The sequence below is a fragment of the Phocoena sinus genome, chromosome 1 (genome assembly GCF_008692025.1).
Source record: "Phocoena sinus isolate mPhoSin1 chromosome 1, mPhoSin1.pri, whole genome shotgun sequence".
Taxonomy (NCBI): Eukaryota; Metazoa; Chordata; class Mammalia; order Artiodactyla; family Phocoenidae; genus Phocoena; species Phocoena sinus.
The window spans coordinates 145,543,523-145,556,364 of record NC_045763.1 but is presented as its reverse complement, the minus strand read 5'-3'; the positions used below and the strand labels follow the sequence as shown (position 1 = coordinate 145,556,364).

The following is a 12,842-nucleotide window of genomic DNA, read 5'->3' as shown; positions in this document are numbered from 1 at the left end:
AGGTCAGGATGATGGAAGGCTGTCATATTTAGATGATGGCTCGTAGGGAAGCCTCGATGGGTTAGTCACCTATGATATGACATCATATTGCCACTCAATATAGAAGCAGCTGTTGGTTGCTTTGGGGAGCAGCGGGTAGGGTCAGCTTTTCTTGACCAACCATGCCTCAAGGATAAATTGGATGGGACCAGACAGGGAGACATGACAAGAGGAGAAATCCTCCCCTAAATAGGGTGTTCCACAGCTTCCTAAGGATTTTCGGCACCCATCTCAAAATGTGAGTCTTGACTTTTCTTTGTTTTGGGTGACTAAGCAGGGGAAATGCCATGGGAAAAAGGTATTTGGTCAGGAAGCCTCTAGCTGGAGGGATACCCAATACGGCCAGGGTCAGCCCCACCCTGGAGAGGAGTGGGAAAGTGAGTTCCGCGCACCATCAGATGGTATCTATATGCCACCCAAAGAAGTGGTCCGAGGGTAGGGGATTAAAAGGCCTGGAATTAGGGTGCTGCAGAATCTCTAGGTTGGATTAGGCATTTTACCCTCCCAGGTTACATAACTACACTGGGGCCAAATCAGCAGCCCACTGAGGCAGTGATGTTGTCTCAGCCTTTGAAATGAGCCTGGATGAAGCCATGGTTTGACAGTACCACTGATCAGTGCTGTAGTTAATCTGGGGTACTGATCAGTTATACCATAATGGAAAGCCACTGGATGTGGTTAACCCCTTCCTTCCAGTGAATTCTCCTCCTTGATGTCTCTGCCTCTTGTGCAGCCTTGTGCTTTGGGAATAGAATGCTTTGTATCAGCAGCGTAGATGTCTAGGTTCACTGCGGAGAGCGGACTCTTCCTGTGTGTCTAAACTGGAATAAGTACAGAGTGAGGAAATAATGAGGCTGGAGAGAAAAAGCCCTGGACCAGAGGTCAGTAGACCCTGTTTGGCAGCTGCTTCTGTCACATTCTGAGCCTGTGACCTTGAGCAAGTCACTGCCTCTCTGTAGATTTTGGTTACTCTTCTTGTCTGTAAAGATATGTACTCTGGGGGGTCCTTTAACCCTAGCTGGCATTCTCCAGTCCTCTAGGTGTGGATTCCCTGCTCTGTTGTTGGTGGAGTAGAAAGGGCCCCACTGTCTGAGTGTGTAGCTCTGCCACTCGCTGTGCGACCTTGCACAAGGACACCCCTTCTCTGAACCTCAGTTTCCCCACTTATAAAATAGGGGTATTTATGAGACATGGGTGAGATAATGAACCTGGAAGCCTCCTCGGGAGGCACCATGTAAATGTATTTAAATGATTTCCTGAGTTCCCAGGGGTAAGGCAGGCCGAGAAGGGGTCGGTTGGGGTTACTGGCAGGTTGGACTGTGACTGTGACTGGGAACAGGGGCAGGTGGTGGTGTGGTTATCCAGGCCCTGAAACCTCCAACCCTGTCCTACTCGGTTCCTCTTCACTTCCCAGCAGCTCGGGGATGGGGAAACAATTGAGAGGTCGTAAGTGATGCTGAGGACAGCCCAAGAGAGTGGCTGCAAACTCTTCTCTAAGGGGTCGTGCTGATGGGGTGGGCACAGCGCCAAAGCAAAGAGGCCGAGGGGACCCGGGCCAGGGTCTGGAATCCGCGTACGAATGAGCCCCCTCCCATTTCCTATGGATGCCCCAGCGTAATAGTCCTGCGCCGCGCACCTCCTGGGTTGCCCGGCATTACCTCCTATGGGTGTGAAAACAGCTCCAAGGGGAACCCTGGAAATAACATCACGGCTGTATATTCACCAGAGTGACCTGTCTCAACTCATCCCTGCGGGAAAATCACAGCTCTTCTAGAGAAACTCTCCAAATTCCTGTTTATTCTTCACGTAAACGGATTAACCTAGGGTTGGCGATTTTACTTCGACTCTCTCTTTCATGTTGCAGCGAAGATGAAATCGACGACTCCTTTGAAGCCGTTCTTTGAGCCATATTCATAATTTCTCTTCTCTCCCACCAAAAGGGCGTTTCTCTCTTTTTGAAATTTTTGTTTTTGAAGCCTCAGGCGCTGAGAGGCTGGGAGGAGGCGCGGCTGCCATAGGAGCAGCGTGCTGTCCCCCTGCTGACTCATCTGACATTAACATAATTATGTTTCAGGAGTCAAAGTGATTTTCAAACTATGAGTAATGCACGGTATTAGAGAGAATGTTTACAAGGCAGCGGGCATTTCAGCACACTGAGGGAACCAGCTGCTACTAACAGCTGAAAGGAGTGAAAGAATAAGAAAATGCTCTCAGGAAAAGAACCTTTCTTTCTGGGTTCCTCTTCCTTGGAAAGGATTCAGATTTCTTGAAAGGCAGGTGAACTCAGAGCTCCCTGAGAAAGGATCCAGATCTGGCATTTTTTAATCTGAATACCTGGATGTCTGATCATTTTATATGAAAGCAAACTTTTGCATAGTCTTAGTTTTTATATACCCAACTCTAGGGAAAGATGGATTTAAAGATTTCAGCAAATTATTTCTTAAAGCCGATTTATTGCCAGTATTAATCATCATAATAATAATCGTCTAAAGTTGTGTGAAGAAATGGGCTACTTCTTCCAAGACAGGAATGGGGATACAAATCATTTCCTGAATTTTAAAGATGGGGAGCAAAAGCCCATGGTGGGTGGTGAATACCTTCTTAAAGCTCCGTTGTCTAATTAGTAAGAGAAAAGTTTGAGAGCCATTGAGTACCGTTAGCCAACTATTTAGACCTCAGGAGAGAAAAGCTGAGCTCCATTCCTGTTCCAAAGCTGTGTCTGTCCTTTGCCTCTGTTTCCTGGTCTCATAATGGGAATACTAATAACACTTGTTTTGCCTACCAGAGAGGATGAGCCTTGAGCTCTGGGAGGGTAGGAGAACAGTATCTGCCCACCACTGTACCCCCAGTGTCTAACCTGGAGCTTGTGCATAGTAAGTGCTCAGTAAGTATCTGCAGAATTAATAAATGAGACAAAAGCTTTGGATATCAGAACTCTGTTCTTCTGTTTATTTGGTCTTCTTGGCTTTATCTTCTTGCCTTTAGTTCCTTCTGCCCAGGGCTGGGGGGCTCAGCAAGTGGGGCCACGCTTAGAGACTCATCTACTGAGGCACCAGCACTAATAAGGAAAAATAACTGCTCACATCCTTGGGACTAACTGCTAAAATCAGATGGAAGTAGAATGCTCAAGTCAGAAACCCCTTTAGAAAAGGCTCACTCAAAAACATGGCAGTAAATTTAATTTGTTTATATGTTGGAGGTACATCAGGAGAACTGTCAGGCTTAATTTCACCTGCTGAACCTTGAACTGAAATCATCACTGCAGGTATAATAACAATAAAGTCAACCTAGTTTGAGACATTGTGATGGCAGGTGAAAGATAAGTAGATGGACTGGATAAACCCTTGAAAAATAAAAGTTCCACTCAGATACATGCTTAAAGGTACAAAAGAAAAGGAGAAATCAGGAAAGGTTAATTTTTTTAAAATGGGAAAAACACTCACTTGATTTTACATGCGAGAACAGATTTCCAAATTCTGATAAGGACTTCAAGGATAGCTCTGTTCTCTTGTTCTTTCTGTTCCTGCTTCAGCTTCTAGGGCTTTTGTCTCCTTTTCCCTCTTCCCTCCATCCCTAAGTTAACTCCTTCCTTCTGTTCTGGTTCCCATGTTGCTTCCCCCCCGCCAGGCATTCCTTCTCATCTCATAAACTGTCTTACGGTTTCTAACCAACTGTCATTCTCAGCGTGAATGGTCAATACTGTAAGGGTTTTTGTTTTTGTTTTTTTTTAATGTAAAAAGAACATGTCTTAGACTAATTATAAGCTCACTTATAAATAAATTGTTTGCAAATAAATTGTTAATTATTTTTAAGCTACCAAGCTTGATCACACACAGAAATATTTCTGTTCACTTAGGAATGAATGTCTTTGATGAAGCAGTAAAAATTAATTTTATCAAATCTCATCCCTTGACTACACTACCTTTGAATGTTCTACATTTGCATCATGGAAAAAAAGGGGGTGGCCCCCAGGGAGAGACACACACTAAGAATCCTAACCTGCCCTCAACTGAGAAGCCCAGATGTGTTTTTGGTGGACTATCTGGATTGACTGATTTCTCCTCTCCCCACCCATTGAAATAATATTGTTAGGCTTACTTCAAGCAGTAAATATAAACCAATACATTCATGTCTAATCAATCCAAAATGGTTGTAAAAGAGAGTCAGGATATGTGGTCCTATACCTAACATATGAAGATGATGCCAGGAAAGAAAACATGTGGGCTCCCAGTGGCTGTCATTTGGTGCTTCTGCCCTAGACACGCTCTCCAGTTGGGGTAAATCTAGGCTGGGAGCGCTTCTAAGGTTCTGAACTTCCATTGCTCTTTCTATCAGAGCTGCAAGTCCAGGACAGTCTTGATTTCACATGCTCTACTCCACTGTTCCTGTACACTAATGCTTGCCAGGCTAGGAACCCTAATTTGGGTTTGGATGACACAGTCACTGTTCATTAAGGCATCTCAAGTAAAAAGGCTCTTCACTTTTGATCTTGATTTATTTTATAAATATTTGTAAATAATTTAATATTCATGTAATAGTGTTATTAAGTTAGTAGCAGGTTGCTGAACATTTGAGATCCAAATGTTTAACGTATATTCTAAAATAAACTTCAGCTGTTTAGACCCCTCATAGAATAAACTCATTCTAATTTTTCCCCATATTCCCCCTTTATATCCTTTCCCCTTCCTTCCCTCTATTTTTCTCTCTCTCCCTCTATTTTTCCTTCCCTCCCTTCCTTCTTTTCTCTTTCTTGTGTTTTGTTTGTTCCTTTTCGTAGATATCTTTCTTAAAAAATATATCTAGAAGAAGATAAGAAAAACTAACTAAGGCACCTAGGACTGGATAGGGACTTTTCATCATATGCATTTTTTGACTGTTTCAGTTTCTAATCATGTACACGTATACTTTTTCCCAATTAAAAAAAAATGGTCAACCAAAACAGTGTTTTATACTCTTTCTCTTTTCATTTTTTAAAATGTTTTTTTCCCTCAATCCTGATACCAGCCTATTTCTTCTTCCCAGAACAGCCTCCAAAGGGAAATGGGGAAGAAGAGAAGGGTGGAGGTTGACAGGAGCTAAATGCCTGTGTGTCCACAGCACAGATATTAAGGGAATGGGTTAGCTTAACAGGATCAAGGAAGTTTGGGCCTTTTTTCTTTTTTTTTAAACTCAAGATGTTTAAAATATGTTTAAACATATTTCCACATCATTAAGTGTTTTACAACATCATTTTAAATAGTTGTACAGGACTGCTGAGTTAATTTATTATCTTTGTACTATAATTTATTTAATTAGTACTCTATATTAAACATTTGGGTAATATCAGGTTTGTCAATATTACAAATGGTGCTGTAATAAATTAAATTTATTAAATAAATAAATATTCTTGTAGCTAAATCTTTGTGCATAACCATTCTTATTCACTTTAAATATCTCTTTTCAAAGGAGAATATATTTCTCAAAGGAAAATAAATCAAAGAGTATACAAATTCTAGGCCCTTTGATATATATATATTGCTCTTGATATAATTTTAATTTTAATCTTAATTTCTGTAAACATGAAATTTCCACCTGTTTGTTAGGTTTTATTTCCTATTTATAAACTTTCTGTTAAGAGCCTTCACCCACATATTTGTTGGTATCTTAATATTTGCAATGATTAGAATGTTTTATGCATGTATCAAATATATGGACAAAACCCTCCTTTTCTAATATTTAAAAAAAATAATCATCATCCTCTGGCTTGATATTTGTATTTTTTTTTTTTTGATATTTGTATTTTAATGTTGGCTATATTTATATACGTTTTGACACACAAAGGTTTTTAGTTTTAAAGTAATCAAATCTATCAATATTTTCTTTTCTGAAGAATGACCCTTTCCACATAGAACTTTGAAAATTGTATCCTATTTCCTTTTTCTAAAAAAGTTTTAAAGGTAAAGTTTACGTATATTACATATTTACAGTGAGATGCACAAATCTTAAGTGGATCGTTCAGTGAGTCTTGACAAATGACAGAGGCATAAACCTACCAAGATTTAGAAATTCAAAGGGTACAGGGTTTTTTTGAGCTGATGGGTGCATATATTGATGAATATATATTAATCATTAATATTAATATATTAACATAATATTAATCATGGATTGTATACTTTAAGTGGGTGAATAGTATGGCATGCGAATTATATCTAAATAAAGCCATTAAACTATATATAGAGAGAGAAATTAGCATCATGCCAGAAAGTTCCCCAGTGTCCTTTCCCAATAAATCCTCACTCCCACTCTACACCAGAGGCAACCACAGTGTTTAGTTTCTTCATTGTCAATTAGTTTTGCCTGTTTTAGAAGTTTATATAAATGGAATCATACAGCATGAACTCTTTGGTGTAAAATTTCTTTCACTCAATATAATATTTAAAAAATTCATCTGTGTTGGTGTGTTTCAAGTTTCTTTTGGTTGTCAAGAGTAATACTTCATTATGTGCCTATATTACAGTTTGTTTATCAATCCTCTATTTATGGACATCTGGACAATTTCCAGTTTGGGGCCATTATGAGCATTCTTGTACATGTACTTTTATGGACGTATGCTTTCTGTTCCTTCGCGCAAATACCTAGAGGTGGAATTGCTGAGTCATAGTGTGGACATATGCTTTCATTTCTTTGGGGGAAATACCTAGGAGTGGAATTGCTGAGTCATAGAATACACATATACTTAGTTTTATAAGAAACTGACTGACTTTTTTCCAAAGTGGTTGTATCATTTTTTACTCCCACCAACAATGCAAGAGAGCTTAAGTTGCCCTGTATTCTCACCAACTTTTTCTTTTTTTTAATAAATTTATTTATTTATTTATTTTTGCCTGCATTGGGTCTTCGTTGCTGCGCACGGGCTTTCTCTAGTTGTGGTGAGTTGCTCCGCGGCATGTGGGATCTTCCCGGAGCAGGGCTCAAACCTGTGTCTCCTGCATTGGCAGGTGCATTCTTAACCACTGCGCCACCAGGGAAGTCCCTGTGTTCTCTTCAACTTTTGATGTTGTCAACCTTTTTTATTTTAGTCTGTCTGTTGGGTGTGCAGTGGTAGCTTATTACAGTTTTAATTTACATTTCCTTGATGACTAAAATTACTGAACATTTTTTCATGTGCTTCTAGTCTTTTTAATAGTTTTGTATTTATATCTAATTACACCTATTAATCCATCTAAAGTTATTTTTATTATAGTTTGAGGTAAATCTCTAAATTTATTTTTTCTAAATAACCAATTAACCCAGGATAGTTTATTAAGTAATAATTTTTTTCCCTACTGATTTGTGATGCTTTCTTTATCATAGACTAAGTTCTTGTGTATAATATTGTTTCAGAATATCTATTCTGTGCAATTGATTTGAACATTTATACATTTGTCAGTTCCACACAGTTTTATTGATACTTGCTTCTTAAAATTGTTTAATACCTGGCAGGGCCACTGTCCCATCATTCCTTTTCATGTTCAACATTTTCTTTGCTGTTTATACCTAATTATTCTTTCAGTAAACATTAGAATGATAATGTCAAATTCTAAAAGAATCTTATTGAGATTTTTGTTGAAAGTATATTGAGATACAAACTAATTTGAAAAATACTGACATTGTTGCCACAGAACAATATTCAAATTTTCTTCTGTATTTGTCAGTAACATTTTGTAGTTTTTGTTATATGGATCCTTCACATTCTCATTAAAGCTATTCCAAGGCATTTAATAGAGGTTTTCAGTGTCATTACTGTTAATTTTTACTATTGTAGTTTGATTTTTTTCCATTATACTTTCTAACTAGATAGTATTTCTATACAGAAAAGCTACTGACTTTTGTTTCTCCTTTGTATATTTAGCAGTTTTCTGCCAGTATGTATCCTATTTAATTGGTCAGAACTTCCAGTTAAAAATCAAATAAAATTGGCAATAAACTGTATCCCTGCTTTATTCCTGATTTTAATAATACTGCCTTAGTATTTCATTCTCACAGGTGGTTTTGACTTTGAAATAAATATTTTGTTACTGTTAAGGAGGAGTTCTTAAATTTATGATCATTTTTTAATAAGGACTAGCTCATTGGATCTCATTTGGATTGAGGGAGAATCTCATTTGGATTTTCTTTTTAAACTGGTGGATGTGATATATTATACTATTGGATGTTTTCAAATATTAAGATGTAAAACCTTTTCATTCTAGGTTAAATCCTTTTGGGGTTATTTTTTTGATACTCTGTTATCTGTTTGGATTTCTTCTCTATGTTCATAATTTAGATAGGTTTATTATTTTCTTTTTTTGAGCTGTCTTTTTCAGGTTTTGACATCAGGGTTATCTCTGTGAAGTAAATTAGATGGACTTTCAAAGTTTTTCAATGTTTTGAAGTAATTATTGAAGCATAGTAATTATCTATTCATTAAGAGTTGAAAGATTTTCCCTATAGAGTTTTCTAGGCCTAGGCATATTTTCTCTGGAGGGATTTCTTTCGCTCTTTTCTTCCCTTAGTTTCTTCAGCTGTGATTACTGTATTTAAGTTTAATACTTCTAATTTTTGTAATGTGTGTATTTCCAGAAGATCATTTCATCTATGTTTTCAAACTTACAACTTAACAATTTTGCTAAGTGTTCTCTTATTTTAAACTATATCCTCCTCAGCTGATGTTGAATCCCTTTTTTATATTTCTAATTTTATTATTCACAGGTTTTTTTCTTTCTTTACTTTCTCTAAAATTTGTCTATTTTATTGTTTTTTTAAATAAGCTCTTGAATTAATTTTATAAACTTTCCTATATTCTAATTCATTTAGTTTTGTTTTTGCCTTTATTTTTTTTCTTTCTCTTGATTTTTAAGGGATTTTATTGTTGTTATAAATCCTTGGGTTGAAGACTTTCATTTTTCCTTTCCTTGAAAATAATGAAAACATGAAGACTGTAATTTCCCCTTTCAGTATACTTTAATAACATTTCATAACTTTTAATATGGGGTGTTCTTATGTTAGTTACCTTCTAACTGCCATGTTCTTATACTTTAATTGTTATTTTGTTTTAATTTCTATTTATTAATAGTGTTATTGCCCTGTGATGAAAGAATTAAGCTTGTGTAATTACTGCGTCTTAAATTATCTCCTATTTATGGTTATATGCATTGCAAATACCTTCTCCTGTTCTATAGTTCCTTTCCATTTTGTTTACATGTCTTTTTTCTTGTGCATAAGCTTTTGTCTTAATGTAATTAAATATATACCCCTTATTTGGTTGTTTGTATATTATACAAGAAATCTTTCCCTACTTGGTAATGATAAATGCACTTTCCTATATTTTCTTCTCAAAGTTGCAAGCTTGCTTTCACATATAGGTCTTTAGTCTTTATGGTTGGGTGAGTAGGAGTCTGATTTCTCTTTCTTCCCACATGGATAACCAGTTGTCTCAGTCCTACTAATTCCCCCCGTTGCATTGTGATGCTACCTTCGTTATACAGAGAGTTTCTTCATGTGTATAGGTTATTTCTGGGATCTTGTTCTGTTCCATTCATCTATATATCTGTCCCCTAGGTCAATACCAGCATGGTCTTTAAAAATACATAAATATCTAATAAGACAAGTCTCCCTACCCTCTTCTTCTTCAAAATTATCTTGACTCTTCTTGTCCTTTTCACATGAATTTCAGAATTATTAAGAATCACACACAAATAAACACACATTTTGAGGATTTTTAAAATTAAAATTGCAGTAAGCCCATAGATCTATATGGAGAAAATTGACATTTTCATGTTACTGAATACTCTAAACAATGGACATGATATTCCTCTAAATTTATTTTGGTCTTTCTTTATATAGTTCAATAATACTTTTTATAGTTTTCTTCATAGAGGTCTTATACTCATTTCAATAAATTTAATGCTAGGTGCCACATAATTTCTACTACGGTGAATAGAATTCTTTTTTTTCCTATTATATTTTCGAATTTGTGACTACTACTAGGAGTGCTATTGATTTTTGTGTGTTTTTTTTTTATGTAGCATCCTAGCTGAATGCTTTTTAATGCTAAGAGTTTCTCTGTGAATTTTCTTGAATTCTTTATGTAGACAGTCACACTTGCTGCAAACAAGAATAGTTTTCTTTCTCTTTCCAGTCCCTGTCTCTCTCCTTTCTTCGCTATTTCAAAGAAGATCAGTCAAGACCCTCAGCACTATGCTGAATACAGACTTATAACTGGCATCCTTATGTTATTCCTGACTTTAATGGAAATGCCTCTAAAATATAACCAGTATTTGTTTGTAGAATTTTGGTATGTGGCCTTTGTCAGGTAAAGAAAGTTGCCTTCTATACCTAGTTTGCAAAGATTTTTCTTTAACCATTAATAAATTCTGCATTCCATGGAATGTCTTTTCTGCATTTATCAAAACGACACTAAAATTTTTTTTAAAAAAGGAGAAACTTTTTTCTCTTTTAGTCTTTAGTAGGTTTTCTAATTTCGAATTATACTTTCAATTTGAGATTAAGTCCTATTTGGTCATGATGTTTTCCTTAAGATTTTGTATTTACATTAAAAGTGAGATTAAATTATAATTTTCTTTACTTGTCTGACTTCAGTATCTCAAAAAATAAGTTAGATAATCCTCTTCCTTTTTTCCCTCATTCTGTGGAACAGTTTATTTCTTTGTTTCTCAACAGTGTTTATCTATTTTTTGAAGAGCTGGTAAAATCATTTGGGCCTTGTGCCTTTGGAAGAAGGAAACCTTTTGATTAACAGTTTAATCTCTTTAATGGTTAAGGCTTTATTCTGATTTCATCTGAATAAATTACCAAAATTTTATTTTTTCTTAAAAATTATCCATTTCTTCCACATTTCCATATTTATTGCCAAGAAGTTTTTAATAGCATCCTTTTATGTATATTTACATCTCCATTGAATCTATTTCTAACCACTTTTTATTCCAATTTTCTGTTTGTGGGGTTTTGTTGCTGTTGTTGTTTCTGTTTTCTTGATAAATTTTGCTCAGGGTTTGTCTATTTCTGTAAGTTGTTTCAAAAAATCAACTTTGGGTTTTATTCAACTTCCCTAAACACTGTATCTTTAATTTTTTTCTCATATTTATTATTTTCTTATTTCTAGTTTATATTTTTCTACTGTTGCTAGTTTCTTAAGTTAATCGCTTTATTTATTTATTGAATATATTTTTAAGGTATTTAGTACCCATTGTTCTCTTGACCACAACAAAGCCTTCAGCACTTTTTAGTGACCTGTTGAACCCTGCTTCTTATCAGGTTATTTTTGTTTCAGAGTTGTACTTTCACTCTTTTTAAATTTTTTTTTAAGCTTTTCTTTTTTTTTTTACAATCAATAGTTAGCTATATTTGCTAAAATATAATTTAGTGGTTCTTTTAGTGATAGTCTATGACTGGTAAATTCTTGGTTTTGGCATGTCTGAAATGTCTTTATTTGTCAGGGTATTGAATTCTGGACTGACAGTTACTTTCCCTCTGCACTTTGAACATATTATCCTCACTGTCTTCTAGAATCTATTGTTGTCACGAGAAGGCTGCCATCAAACTAATTTTCATTCCTTTGTAGGGAATCCATCTTTTATCTCTGTTAACTTTGGATTATCTTTCTCCTTAATGTTCCGCAATTTTGCTACCATCTGTTTAGGTATGGATTTATTCTTATTTCCATGCTTGGTACCCAAATGTACTTTTGATCTGAAGTCTTCAATTCTGAAGACGTCTCAGCAATGACCTCTTTAAATATTGCTTGACTGTCCTTCCCACCTTTCTCTTCCTTCAGAATTCCCCTTAGATAACGGTCAGTCGGTGTCTCTAAATCAATCCTCCACATCTCTGAATACTTTCTCTTCTCTGCCTGGACTCTGGGCATGTTCCTAGCACCCCTTTCCACCTTACTACTGTGCTCTTCAACTTTATTCACCCCAGAAATTTTCTCATCCAGGGCATCTTAAATTTCAGTGATTGTATTATTCATTTCTGAGATTTCTAGTTGACTCTTTAAAAAAAATAATAGGGACTTCCCTGGTGGTCCAGTGGCTAAGACTCCATGCTCCCAATGCAGGGGACCCAGGTTCGATCCCTGGTCAGGGAACTAGATCTCACATGGCACAACTAAAAGATCCTGCATGCCGCAACTAAAGAGCCTGTGTGTTGCAATGAAGATGCTGTGTGCTGCAACTAAGACCCGACACAGCCAAATAAATAAATATTTTTAAAAATAATAAACCTGGTATTGTTTTCACCTAGTTTGTTTTATAATTTCTAATATTTTTTATCCCTCTCTCTTGACACCTTAGATGTACTTATTCTAAAGTCTTTGTTAGGCTGATCTATAAAATTAGTTTCAACGTGGAGTAAAATCTTGTCCTGATTATCAACTTTGCTGGCCGTCTTTCTAAGCATTAGATTTCTCCATGTATTTTGGAATTTGGTTTGCCGGCTCATTTCAGATGGAAATCATGCTTGTTTTGTTGCTGTTTTCTTTCTCTCTCTTCCTCACTCATACTTCCCTTTTCTTCCACTAGTGTATTATAGTTGTCCCACCTAGCTCTCCAGCTCCCCAACGCCAAACCAGAGTTTCTGGTGGCATTTCAGGGTTGCTGCCACATGGTGATGATAGGGACACAGCAGATACAATCACTGACTCACTCCCAATCAGCCTCCTATACCCCTAGGCCTGCAACTTCTAGCAATTAAAGTCCAGGCAACTCTCTGCAACCTCAGCCTCTCTTCCCAAGCCTGGGAAACTCAATTCCATGTACCTCCCCATCATAAAATCATAAGCTCCA

At 36.3% G+C, this 12,842-nt stretch overlaps 1 protein-coding gene across 1 annotated transcript in view; it reads left to right on the top strand.

Annotated features, from left to right (window-relative positions):
• The first annotated feature begins 205 nt into the window (after positions 1–205).
• Positions 206–12,842, top strand: part of ATF3 (activating transcription factor 3) — a 49,325-nt gene continuing 36,688 nt past the window's right edge. The window contains exon 1 of the mRNA XM_032651122.1: positions 206–277. The gene's annotated coding sequence lies outside the window, so the exon portion shown is untranslated. The remainder of the gene's footprint in view (positions 278–12,842) is intronic.